The sequence below is a fragment of the Melospiza georgiana genome, chromosome 1 (assembly GCF_028018845.1).
Source record: "Melospiza georgiana isolate bMelGeo1 chromosome 1, bMelGeo1.pri, whole genome shotgun sequence".
NCBI classification, from domain to species: Eukaryota; Metazoa; Chordata; class Aves; order Passeriformes; family Passerellidae; genus Melospiza; species Melospiza georgiana.
The window spans coordinates 52620030-52632585 of record NC_080430.1 but is presented as its reverse complement, the minus strand read 5'-3'; the positions used below and the strand labels follow the sequence as shown (position 1 = coordinate 52632585).

General features: G+C 40.2%; 1 protein-coding gene across 1 annotated transcript in view; it reads left to right on the top strand.

Moving 5' to 3' along the window:
• BLVRA (biliverdin reductase A) overlaps positions 1 to 12556 on the top strand; it is a 29195-nt gene that overhangs the window by 3372 nt on the left and 13267 nt on the right. The gene's annotated exons all lie outside the window — the stretch shown is intronic.

Below are 12556 nucleotides of genomic sequence, written 5' to 3'. Positions count from 1 at the left end.
CCACAGTCATTCTAGTGACAACGTCATGGGTGATTCTTTGCTGTGCTGGCAGCGATGCAGCTTTGTGACCCTTTCTGTTGCTAGGGAAAGCAGCCCTCAGTCGGTATTTACTGTCTTTTGCAGGCTCTGACACGGATTAGCAGCAGACTGGTTAGTCTGTTACTTGGTGATGAACACAGAGTAGCTTGCTCGTACTTGTCTTTGGAGTAATTAGCTGATTTTTCTCAGACAGCACAATTATGTGCAGCTGGAGTGGGATCAGCAAGTTGGTAGAGATCTCTCTGTGCTTCGTGTTTGGTCTTGGTGACAGAAGATACAAATGTATGAAGGGTTGAAGTGGGGGGGATTGTAGTTTGTTTTGTTTTGGTTTTGTTTTTGCCATTAAATCAGATTCATAACATTTGAATGGAGATGGCAGATTAATTCCTGGTTTTTGTCTTCCTCCAAAGCTTTGATTCTTTAGTGGCAAAAATCTGTGAAGAACTCAGATACTCAGATTGGAACATGGATAAGGAGGAATTCTGTACTGTTGATAATTCACTGTTAAGTGTTGAGGCATGGTACACTTCTGGCATTGGAGGGCATCATGGGCTTAGTCTGCTTTCATTCTTGTTCAGTAAGACAGAGGTTTTTGGTAAGTACAGAATACTTGGATTTGAAGTCCTGGAGTGCAGTATCTGTTAAAAACAGTCCCAAGGCATCTGAGATGTCTCAGGTTTGTCATCCAGAAGTCAGGATAACCAATCCCAGCAGTCATGCTTGCCCTAGGAAATGTGTTTTTCATTTGGAATTTTTTTTAAGTCTACTTTACATTTACTTACTTGCTTAGAGAAGTGAAATAGCTATCCATATATTTCACCCAATATTTGCAAATTAGGATGTACTGCCTGTTCTTATATGCCTGGCATCTGAAATGAGACCTTAAGGCTGAGGGCTCTTGAATAAATATTTTCAAAATAAATAGGTCATTTGCCTGACTCTACTTGCTGTTCAAAAAGAATGGTCTTCTGTGATGTGTTTCCAACCCAGTTCTTCTTGAGTAGGTCCTGGTGACAGCCTGACCTAGTAATATTCACAATAGAGATATAATGAAGATATAGCAAAAGAACCATAAAAATACCTGTATTAGATGATAAAATAAAGGGAGCTTAAAGTGTCTGGTCCTTTGTTTTAGTGTAGATAAGAGCTTCCTTTCTCCTCTTGCCCTGCAAGCAGGGGATGTGGCCATGTGATTCTCTGGCTGCTCCGAGCCCAGTTTTTCTGATAAGGTTTCCTCAGAAAGGATACTGCTTTCAAGGACACAACCTTAATTCCCTGGTATCTTTTGAAGAGGGCTGAATTTTCTTTGTTCCTTTTTTTTTTTTTTTTTTTTTTTTTTTTTTTTTTTTTTTTTTTGTGTTCATGTACTCAGGCAGAGAGAGCACCTTTCAGAAACAACTGCTGGTCTGCTGCATGTTACCCATCCCTGTTGCTTGGGATAGCCAGACCTTCCCACCATCGGATGGCCTGTAATATCAGGAACAAAATTTTCCTCTCTTTATAGGAAGGAAACTTTCCTCTCTTTATAGATAGGAAACTCCTCCTATCCTAGGTGGTCTTAAGTTACCAACTCCTAAGGAGGTGTGAAGGTGTGGATAACTCCAGGGTTCAAGTTTCTTTTGGTTAAATGACTACTAAATGAGATGGCAACTCTTCATCTTTTGCCCATGAGATCTCATACAGCCATACTGACAGATGGCCTTTTTCATCAAGAGAATCATTATGAGCAGGAAGAACTGATGAAGTTGCCAAGTCACTCTCCATCATATTTGGAAAGTCATGGCAATCAGGTGAAGGCTCCAGTGACTGGAAGAAGGGAAACATCACGCTCGTATCAGAGGGGTTGGACTAGATGATCTTTAAAGGTTCCTTTCAACCCGAACCATTCTGCTGTTCTAAGAAAAAGAAGTGCAAAGTACATTCCTTTGCTATGTGCTCATGATTATTATTTTTATTATCCGGCTCCTACATGATCTTATTTTTGCTTATATGCCTATCTGGAATAAACTTTCCTATTCCACACTGCAGAACAAATCCATCAGGAGGAAAAGCCATCCAGCCTTATAGCAAGTGTAGTCAAATGGCCTGTGGTCTCTTGAGTTTGACTCAAGCTGTTATTTGGCCACACTATTATATTCTTTGTCCAACTCAGTTTGATCCTAAACAAAACCAGTGGGATGGATTATTGCAGACAGTTTTCATCCACATTGTCTGAGCTGCTGAGGTTCTGCTTTTGCCTTTATGTACTCAAGTCTGACCATGGGAAGAAAGAACAGATATTTAGTATCCAATGTCCAAGATGGGCCTCTAAAAAAGAGTGACAGCTTACAGATGCCCACCTGCACTGTTTGTGTTTATCATATTAATGTAAGGTTCTTTGGTTTTCCATTTCTAATGATAAATAAAGAAACTTTGTGTTTAAAACTGGTTTTGTGGAAGGGCCACAGTCATGTCTGAGATGGCTTAAATAATAAATATTAAACTCACAGTCTTCTTTCCCAGAACCTCAAGATGCTTTCTTGAGTTTAATTAGCAGAAGGTAAGGAGGGAAGAAGGGATTTAGACAGACATTTTAAAAAGGAGCAAGGCTGAATAAAGTAATGAACAGGGTTGCTGTGACATTTTAGAATTGCATTTATGTTACTATTGGCAGCGCAGGATGGTGGTAGTTCATGTCCACTCTCTTCAGAACTCAGTGGCCTCTTTGGGTGTTTAAAGGAATGGTGCAGTTAAGGACATGAACTTGAGGTGGGGACAAAGCTCTTCTCTTATAAGAGTAACTGTTAAATCATTTCACCAGAATATTGCAGAAAAAATGAGATGGGTACAGTCTAGTAAAATCAGGGGAAAAGAGATAAATGTTTGCATTATATTTAAAATGGAAGCATTCATTCCTGGAAATCTTTTACTTCCATGATCCAGTTATTTCTCTGCCTCTTTTAAAAGGTATATTTCCCTCTTCCAGTGCCCAGAGTATTGTCTGCTCCTGAACCTTTGCAAGAGCTGTTTCAGCTATTTCAAAATTAGGTGCTTGTGCAGATCCTGCCTGTGATAGGATATTATCCATTTTATAACAATTACAGTTGTTATAAAGTAATAGTCCACATTGATTTGGCAGAGGAAAGAAGAGTGATACTGGGTTCTCTTATCCCAGTTACATGGCCATGCTGGTTCTGAGTAAGTTGTGTATTTAAAATACTCCTCTGAACAGACAGCTTCACTAAACTTTCTGGCTCACATCTTTGAAGGCAGGGGTGGTATTTAAGTCTATCACCCAATTATAGTTATTTTTACTCAGATTTTTGGAGCGGGTCTTTGAAGTTGCCAGCAGCTTCACTGGTCCCGAACTGATGAGGTTTAACAAAGTATGTAGAAGCTGTGATGCCATTAATATCCTGGCACAATCCATCCTGTACCCTTCTTCAGCTAGTGGCACTGTGTGAACTCAATCATCAAGTTAGTTTATAATTTTTTATGAGTTTTGTATTCATTGTGCATTCATGTTCAGGAACTGAAATATATGTTCATCTTCCTTTAGACATGTTTTAAATGTAGGTAGCTTTGGAGTGGCTTTAGCTGTGTAGAGTCTTCTGCTTTGCTTGAAGTTGAACCAATCTGATGACAGTTTTTTGGGGTACTTTTGGAGACTTTATGGAACAATAAATCTGGTGATTGTGAATCTGTCAAGAGGCAGAATATTGTAAATAGGAACCAATTTGTAGGTCGTTCTTCTTTTGCTTGTTCATTAACGCTGAGCATGTCAGGTTCTACCTTGTCATGCTTGAAGATACAGGTTTTGGCATGCTCTGAGCTCACCGACGGTACAAAGCAAAACTAGTGGTGTTTTAGCCATCTTCTTGGCATATAAAACTACATGTCTTCTTGCAGGAATCGCAGAGTAAATTGTGTGGGTAGACCTAGGAATTGGGAGATGTGGGGTTAGCTTTTGCATAGTTATACACAAGTAAAGCATTGTTCTTCCTAAAACACTTTGCATAGATCCTAATGTGCAGTTGCAGTACTGTGGGAAATATGCTTTTAGAGGTTTTGTGTAACCTTAATGTATTTTTTTTTTTTTACCTTTTCATCAGGTTTTGGTAAGATACAAATACCCCCTCTAGTGGCTGATAACCTCGGAAAAAGTGTTTGCTTTCTCAGGACAAATTTAACAGATAAATAGCACTTTGCAACTACTTGACTGTTAAAGCACATCGAATTGTAGACTAACTCTTCAAGACAGGGAGGCTGGCCTTTGTGATTCTTAACTGTTGTGTTGCCCATTAAGATGAAAAATACCGAGCTCTAAAGTTAGGAGGGAGTAACTGCAATCATTAGTCTTCATTCAAAACCTTCTGGTTTTCCCTGCTCTCAAGAAATGTATGACATTGATAGATTTCCAAAAGATAAGGGGAATGGAGAGCAACCATTGCATTTTGCAGACCCTACTGAGTGGTAGACTGATAAAATGACAGAGGTGATAGGGCATAGTTAAGATTACAACATTATGCGAAAGTTTATCTATTTCCTAAGTTTTTTCAATCTAGTTATTAATGAAAAAAATTTTACATCACCCTCTATTTTAGAAGGGTTAACATTAATTTTTTTTCTCTGGGTTAGGGTTTGAGGAAGTCCATTAAAAAAAGTACACTTGTCTGACGAGCTAAATTCTGTGTGTGTAGTGTTTTCTTTGAAGAGAGCATGAGGCAGGCCTTCAGTGATATGAATTGCTATCATGCTAGCAATGCAGGCAGAGGGTTTCATCAGCCATGGTAAGCAGTGTCTTTGTAGTGACTGCAGTGTGTAGTAGGAGTCCTTTTTTCATTTGGGGAACTCTCAAAGTAGCTCAGCTGTTAGAGATCTGGGATGCAGTGACCTTTAGTGGACCGGAAGATAGTATTATCTATTGGCTTGAGTCCATAAGGATATTAAAAGAACATTCTTGTAGCTGGATATGTGTTTTGTTCTTGTGCATCCTAATACTACAGTCAACAGCAAGAGATCTTTCTTAATGGGCTTGTAGGAGTATTCTCATTGAGATCAATGGGATTACTTGTGATTAAAGCTAGGCAAGCATATAATTCCTTTTCGGATTTGGTTTTCAGATTAATTTAACAACAAGAGAAGGAAAAGAAACCTATAGTTTTGTTGTTTGTTGTAGGGCATTGTTTTATGTAGACATTTCAGTGCAAACTTCATTTATAGTCATATTTTCTAGATGTCTGATCTGTGTGGGATTTCCTGTCATGAAGAAGAGAGGTTGTAATAATACCTACTTCTTACTTTGCACTTATTGTCAGTAGATCTGAGAGTGCTTTACAGAAGAAAGAGGTTCCCACTGTTCTGGAACTGGGGACTGATAGGGAAAGGGGGTGTGATTTGCTTGCCTTGGGTCAACCAGTGAACTTCTGTGAGAAAGTAAGGATACAGCCTGGAAATACAGCTTTCCTGCTTCTGCCCAGCCCAGCTCTGCATTCTTCAGGCCCTCTGAAGGAGAAAGAGCTTGTAGAAAGGACTGCAGTAATTGGCAGGAAAATGCAGGGGCAGATGTAGTAAGTGAGAAAATATTTCAGAACGTTTTCCTGTATTTGTTCGTCATCCCTTTCAGTTGTGTTATAGCAAAAGGTTGGAAGCCTCTTCTGACATCAGAGTTTATCTGCAAAGCACTTGTCAGTCTATCAGTGAGGTGGAGAAGCCTCTTCTCTGTAGGTGGCACAGCCAAACCAAAATGAGCAGTGTAAGTGAGGGAAGGGAATGGGCTGAGTGAGATTCTTGGGCATGTCTCATGGGCTGTCCTGTCACCTGCACCTCTTGTGATTAGCTGTGAGCAGAAGTGAAGGTATGGATAAGTAGTTCTCCAATTTATTTAAAAAAATCCCAAAACATGAAAAGCACTCAATTTTAAACAGTGTAAGAGTAAGCACAAAACTTTGTGTGAAATAGGTGTTTAAGCAGTCTCAGTAATTAGTGTTCAGACACTTAGCTGTGCAGTGCTCTGGGGCTTCATTGCTCTGGGGAAGCTGGGGGACATGGTTCATAGTCCCCAGGGACCTGGCAGAGTTCAGCTTCATGACAGTTTCAGTGCTTTTGCAGATGTTAGTCAAAAATGTGAAGGATGTTTCATGCTCTTTTTCCTTTTTTTTTGAGTTAGTATCATTTTTAGCTTAATTTGGGGTTATTTTCTCAGGCACAGATTGGTAGTGTAGTAATACTGTTGTTTGGTCACCTGGAAAGTTAGGATCTGTGAATCACTGATCGGTCCAAAACGCTCCATTTTCCTGAATGGACTTTACTGCAAAATAATTGCTTGTTGCTTGTTAAAATTCTCTTCCCCTCTCCCTCTCCTCTCCTCATCAAATTCACTTTCAAAAACTGTTATAGAACAGTAAAGTCTGAAAGAAGTTTTGAGGACATTTTGTGGCTTTCTTTGCTTTAGGCATATGCTAATTAGCCACATAAAAGTAGTCTTTTGCTTAAAAAATAGCTGTGATGAGGCTGCAGTTATATGCAATTGTTTATTTACCCACTAGAAATTTCACAATTTCACAATTCAGTCCAGAGCAGTTCCTGGAAACTTATTATAAGTAACAGTTTAATTTTTTTTAAGGAGATATTTTTATAAAATAAAAACTGGAGTCCTTCATGTCTGTCTCTAATTAATTTTTCAGGTGCCCCTAAGCAGGCTCAGTACTTTCCTGGATAGTTTCAAACTTAGCAGTGCAGGTATATTGAAATATAATTTGAGTTTCAAATAAAATGAGTCTGACTGAAGATTGGTCCCAGGGATATGTAGAGAAGCTATTTTAAAAGTGTTTTTTCCCTTCAGACTAGCAACCAAATCTGAATCACAAAGGGTGACTATAGACAAGGGAACAGGACAAAATGGTCATTCTTAGGCATGCATGTACATCACAGAACTTCTGTTTCAATCCTCCACAGCATGGAATATGTCACATATTAAAACCAGATCTTCAGATTTTTTTCAGTACTTCTCATGATTTTATATTACTTGTGTGGGATGATTTTGATTCAAATATGGAGTTGCAGGCTCTGGAATGCAGCCATGTGAGGGGTGTCAGTATCACTGCAGACTCTGGGGTTGGCAGAACTGTATTTAAATAAAAGTTTTCATCCTGCTCAGGTATTAATGCTGGAGACAGCATATCTGTTACAACTGCAGTTCTTTATTATCAGCCATCTGCTGAATAGAGTAAAGGTGCTTGTTTGGCAGCTTAACACAGCATCTGTCCATATATCAATGTAACTATATCAACTTCAACTTTGGCAGTCAGCTGGAATACCATAATTTAATTGGTGAACCTGCATATAAATGTAAAACAATGCAGGTGTATTATTCAAGGGGCATTTAAAAGCCAGGAAGGAAAGTCTCCTCTGGCTGTTTCCAAAGCACAATGGTGCCAGTTAGGATGAGAGATTGTTTTCTGCTGGCAAGCCTCTGTGAGCATTGGTGCCTTGAAGTTGTAACTCACCCAGCAGAGCTGGTGTGCCTGTCAGAAGGCTGTGCCTGGGTTATGATAGCCAGAGACGTGGGTGGGAGAGATGAAGAGGTGCTGGCAAGGGTAGATATCTAAGTCTATAACAAACAGCTCTCAAGGAAAATCTACATGGTTGCTCTGTTATTTCCAGGTGCTGCAGTTTCCTCTGAAATGTGGAGACTGTAAATGGTCCTGGCAGGTTTTTGAGAAAATTTCTGATTCTCATTTTATGTTCAATTAATGTTTTGAAGAGAAGTGGTGAAGAGCATTGGGGGTTACCTTTCTGGCTGTCTTTTCTTGCAGAAGACTTTAGTTTTCTCTCTAGGTTGCAGTAAAAGCAGAGCAAAAATAATCCATCATGCTAACTGAATTCAAACAATAATTTTTTTGCCTTTTTATTTAAGATCTTCAACGGGGAGCTTGTGCAGGGTCTCCTTCTAGGAGGTACTTCAGCATATACAGAAGTTAAAGTGTGTAACTGGTTTCCTACAGAAAAAAAAGGTATTTATACTTTTGAATAGGCTGCTAAATTTGAGTATTTGTGAGCTTTTCCTTGGTAAAAGGAAACACTAATAACACTAACACAATCCACTCTGTTCAGCTTCTGCTTTCTATGCTCTGGGCAGATGTTTCATGGTAAGGGTAGACAGTGAGAGCAAGATGTAGTGGCACAGGTTGTAAGCATGTACCAACACCCCAAGTACAGCATCCACTAGGTCTCTAGGTATTTGAAATCAGAAATTTAGAGCTGAGAGAAACCTAAAATTTTCATCTTGATGATTTTACAGCGACTGCTGTAGTCAATCTGGTATTTCCCTGTAAACTTCTGTTGAGGAAGGTTCTGCAACCTTCTCTCAGGGCTCTGCTGCAGTAAGAGAGAAAATATTTTGCATGATGTCTAAACAATAAATTCATCTGAAGGGAGCTCTGGAAAACTTCCTCAGTCTGTTACCAAAAATCAGTAAAAATAAAAAACTCCTTCATACCAGTGTAGCATCATGAAGCCAGCATTCTGTATTTGGCCAGATGCACGAGGGGATATCTCCTCCAAAACTCATGCATGCTCAATACAGAAGAGATCCTGTTTATATTCTGTATTTTACATATATATTCATTGATTTTCCCAGAATAAACATACATATGATAGTAATTTCCCAGAAATCATTAACATATTTTCCCTCTCCTTTACATGTGTTCTTTTGTCCTGGGGTCTCTTTGGTGGTCCTTGACAACAGTATTTTGAGATTAAATACTTATCTGTGATGTTTCTGCTACTCTTAAGATGAATGTGTCACTTGAAGCAGTACACTTTAAAACACCAGGCTGAGATTGCATCAGGAAAGCCTCCTGCATCAGTGTTATGCTATTACCTGTGACATTAACTATAAAATATTTTGATTTCTGATGTGGTTCCTTCATATTTGTGGGAACCAGAGTATGTAAGTTTCAGGGAAAATGCAGGAGGCTTACTGAAATTCTTTGTATATCATGGGAGAAGGTGCTTGTACTCATTCTGTAATGTCTAGACATGCCATGAGAAATTTTCTTGAAGGAGAGAGAATTCCTAAGTTCCACCTTTTAGCTTGCTTCTGTGCTACTTTGCATGGCCTTAGTCATGTTGCACAAGACAGTGGTAAGCCTCACTTCCCTCAGGCTTATCTCAGTGAGTGTTTGCAGTTTTGTGATGTTGGGTCCCACTTGTCATTGCACTGGGGAGGAACACCGGTGCTGGTTGATGGATTTCTTTGGACTTACTCCGTTGTTTGTTTTGCTGCTAAATTTTGCAAGAATATTTGGGTATTCTTCTTTTTTGTTTTGTTTTGTTTGGGTTTTTTTTTTGTTAATTGCTAATGCAGGAAATCTGCAGCAGAAGCACAGAAAGCTCAAGAGCAGACAGGCGATGGTACGATGATATATTGGTATAGAATAAATAATCCTCTTCAGCTATTTGCCTTTCTCAGCTCTTTTTGTGTGCCACGCAGGGCTCATCTCCCTTGATAAAAGGAGCCACTTGTGCTGGCTGTCAGTGGGGAAGAGCTTCTAGCAGTCAGTGGCAGCCACCATCCCCCTTGTCCCAGTTCAGAGGGGGCCAGGGTGGGTGCTGCTGTGATGTGAGAGGCATTCCTTAGAAACAGCATGTGAGCATGAAAGACATCTCCTAAACTTCTCATCAGCTCTCTTTGCTTCCACACAGCCAATTAGGAAAAAGTGGAGAAAGTGCTTTTGGATACTGTTGCATCACTTACAATATGACTTTTTTCAGTATGACAAGAACCAAAGTTCCTGAAAAGCCTTGAAAATGCATCTGAAATCTTTTTTTATTAAAGCTTTAACTCACTGATTTTAAGAAAAAGGTTTGAAAGGCATGCAGAGCAGTTTGTGGTTTGGGTTTCCTACTTCATCGTTTTTGTGCTTGAAAGATTATTGTGGCGGTTATCTTCTTGTAAAGGTTTGAAAGAAGAAGTAAACTTTTATATATTCATCTGGGCTCTCAGATGAGAATTCTCTATTCTGCTCTTACCTGGTTTGTAACAGTTCTGAAAAACACCTAATTTACTTTTCTCCCTGACAGCTGCAGATTTTGGTGTGTGAGCAAAATAAGGGTAATAAAAAGCCGCAGCAGGGATGCAAACGCAGCATTTTTTCTGTTAGCTACGTGTGTAAGCAGAGGTTCCAGAGCATACATTTAATGGCTGTTTCTTTTGGTGTATTAGCCACTGAACCCTTGACCTGGACTAAATGGCTGGTTGCTATGGCAGCAGGCTCCACAGTAACAGGTTTTGTTCTTAGGTTGAAATCATCTTGCTTCTCTTAAATGTTCATTTTGAGGAGATCAGAAGAAACTAGGAATTTTTTTTTTTCAAAGGAGAGGCAATAATATTAATGTTCAGCTACCTGAGCATCTGCAGAGAGGCATTCTTTGTTCCCTGAAGAAGGTAGTCTTTCCCCTCTTTGTTGAAGCAGAGGTCAGCAGCTCACCAGCAAAAAAAAAAAAAAAAAACCAAAAAAAAAAAAAGGAAAAAAAAAAGTAGTTTTTGGAAGCAACATGACTGTAGGAGGTTCAGTTTGTTTGCTCTACAACTCCAACTCCCAATCCTGCTGAAGGCAATGGGAAAATATTAACAGCTTAACACTCCACTAACCTTGAGAATTTCTGAACTTAAAGTAAGCTCCTGATCAGCTCTTTTCAAGCTGGACTTGTGAGAGACTGGAAAGATTGATGTCTTGAGATGTTATGGGCTGCATGTGTGTGGAGGAAGGGGCAGTGCCCTGCCCTGTTCACCCCCACCCTTGAGCCTGTATCCCAGCCTGGCAGTGGCTGCCAATCCCTGGCACAGCACTGGCAATGCTTCACGCCACCTCTGGAGCCCACAGCTCGGCTCCTGAGTGGCCAAATGACCAGAAGTCCCACCTGGGGGAAGGGCCCAGGAAGGCCAAGGGGTATTTAAGGCCCAACACAAGGCAGTCGGATATCTTGGCTGTACTGCCTCTTGGAATGTGTGTCTGTGCACTGCTGGAACCCAGGAGCTGGTAGTTATGTTTGGTTTTTTCTATATCTTTTCTGGTTTTCTTTCTTTCTTGCTCTCCTAATTCCCTCTTCTTGGACTTTTGAGTAACTTAAAATTGAACTGTCTTGGAGTTTGAAAGTTGAATGAGCCAAGTTAATGCTTTAAAAAGTATTATCTGTTGATTGAGTGTTACACTAAACTTGCAAAATTTGTCTGATCTTCTTAAGTTGCCAGTAAAATGTTTTTTGTTGTTTTGACATCTTGAGAGTATCTTGGTATTTCTCCTGTGCATCTAACTCAGAGTACATGAACGACCATAAGCCCTTTTAAAAGTCTCAATGATCATGGTTGTTTGGAGCCTTAAAATACTAAAAGAACTTCTTGCTGTGATAGAGGCCAAACACTGTGGCAGGGGCATGGGAGGTTAAAGGGTTGCCAGCCATGGGGGCAGTCAGAACTCAGCATGGAGAGCCATACTGAGTGGGGTTTGGACTGGGTGATCTTCTGGGGCTCCTTCCAGCTGAGGTCATTCTGCAAGTCTGTCTCTTTTTTCTCTTTGGCCACAGAGAAAAGCAAATGTGATGGAGAGCCTGTGGGTGGTACTGAAAATGAGTTTTGTGTTTACATTGTCCTCCTTTACCACACCCCCCCTCCCCCTGCACCTCAGCCCTACACACTTCTCTTCCCTGGTGAATAGTGTCATCATGCCGTACCTCAAACACTTGGTAATAAAATGTCACTGTAATTCCCCTAGAGAACTTTTTGATACATCACTAATTTATTTTCTTACACTAAACATGCTGCTCTGTGTTTTACCTTGGTATCTTTTTGGCATATGTAAAATGAGTGGCATTCAGCACTGTAGGCAGGAGCTTAAAGGAAAACAAAATACAGACATGGCATGTGATTGGAGGGGGGTTCTTTTTTCCTTTGTGCCAGCAGCTGTCAACCTCTTGCACTGCCAAAACAGTCCTTTCTGGCTTGGTTGCTGCATTGTGATCTTGTCAGACAAGAGGCACAAGGAGGAATTAAGTGGGGTTGTCCATTTGCCCATCTCAATCTCTGAAAGATGTGAAGGGCTGCAGCCAAGTAGTGTAAACAATCTGAAGAGTTCACTCAAGTGAAGGGATTGGCAGTGGCAGGAAGAAGACTGAAACAAGAAACAGAGATTGAAGGGATGCTTTCATGAGATGGAAGGAACAAAAAATGAAGAGGGTCTGATCTGACTCATTTTAGATCATTTTCCTGTAAATCTTCGATTAATTTACAAAGTGTCTGTAGTCCTCAGGGTGCTGGAACAGTGCAGGTTTGAAAGGTTTCATCAGTTGTCAAGTGCTTCTGCAGATCAACAGCAAATCATAAGACCCACAGAAGAATTCATTGCCAGAGGCCCAGAGCCCAGCCAGTGAGTGCAGTACCTGTCTCACCCTCCATACCATGCACTTGTGTCAACAATTGCATTTGGGAGATGTAAATCTTAAAGAGATGCCTGCTTGTCATTAAAGAGATGGCAGA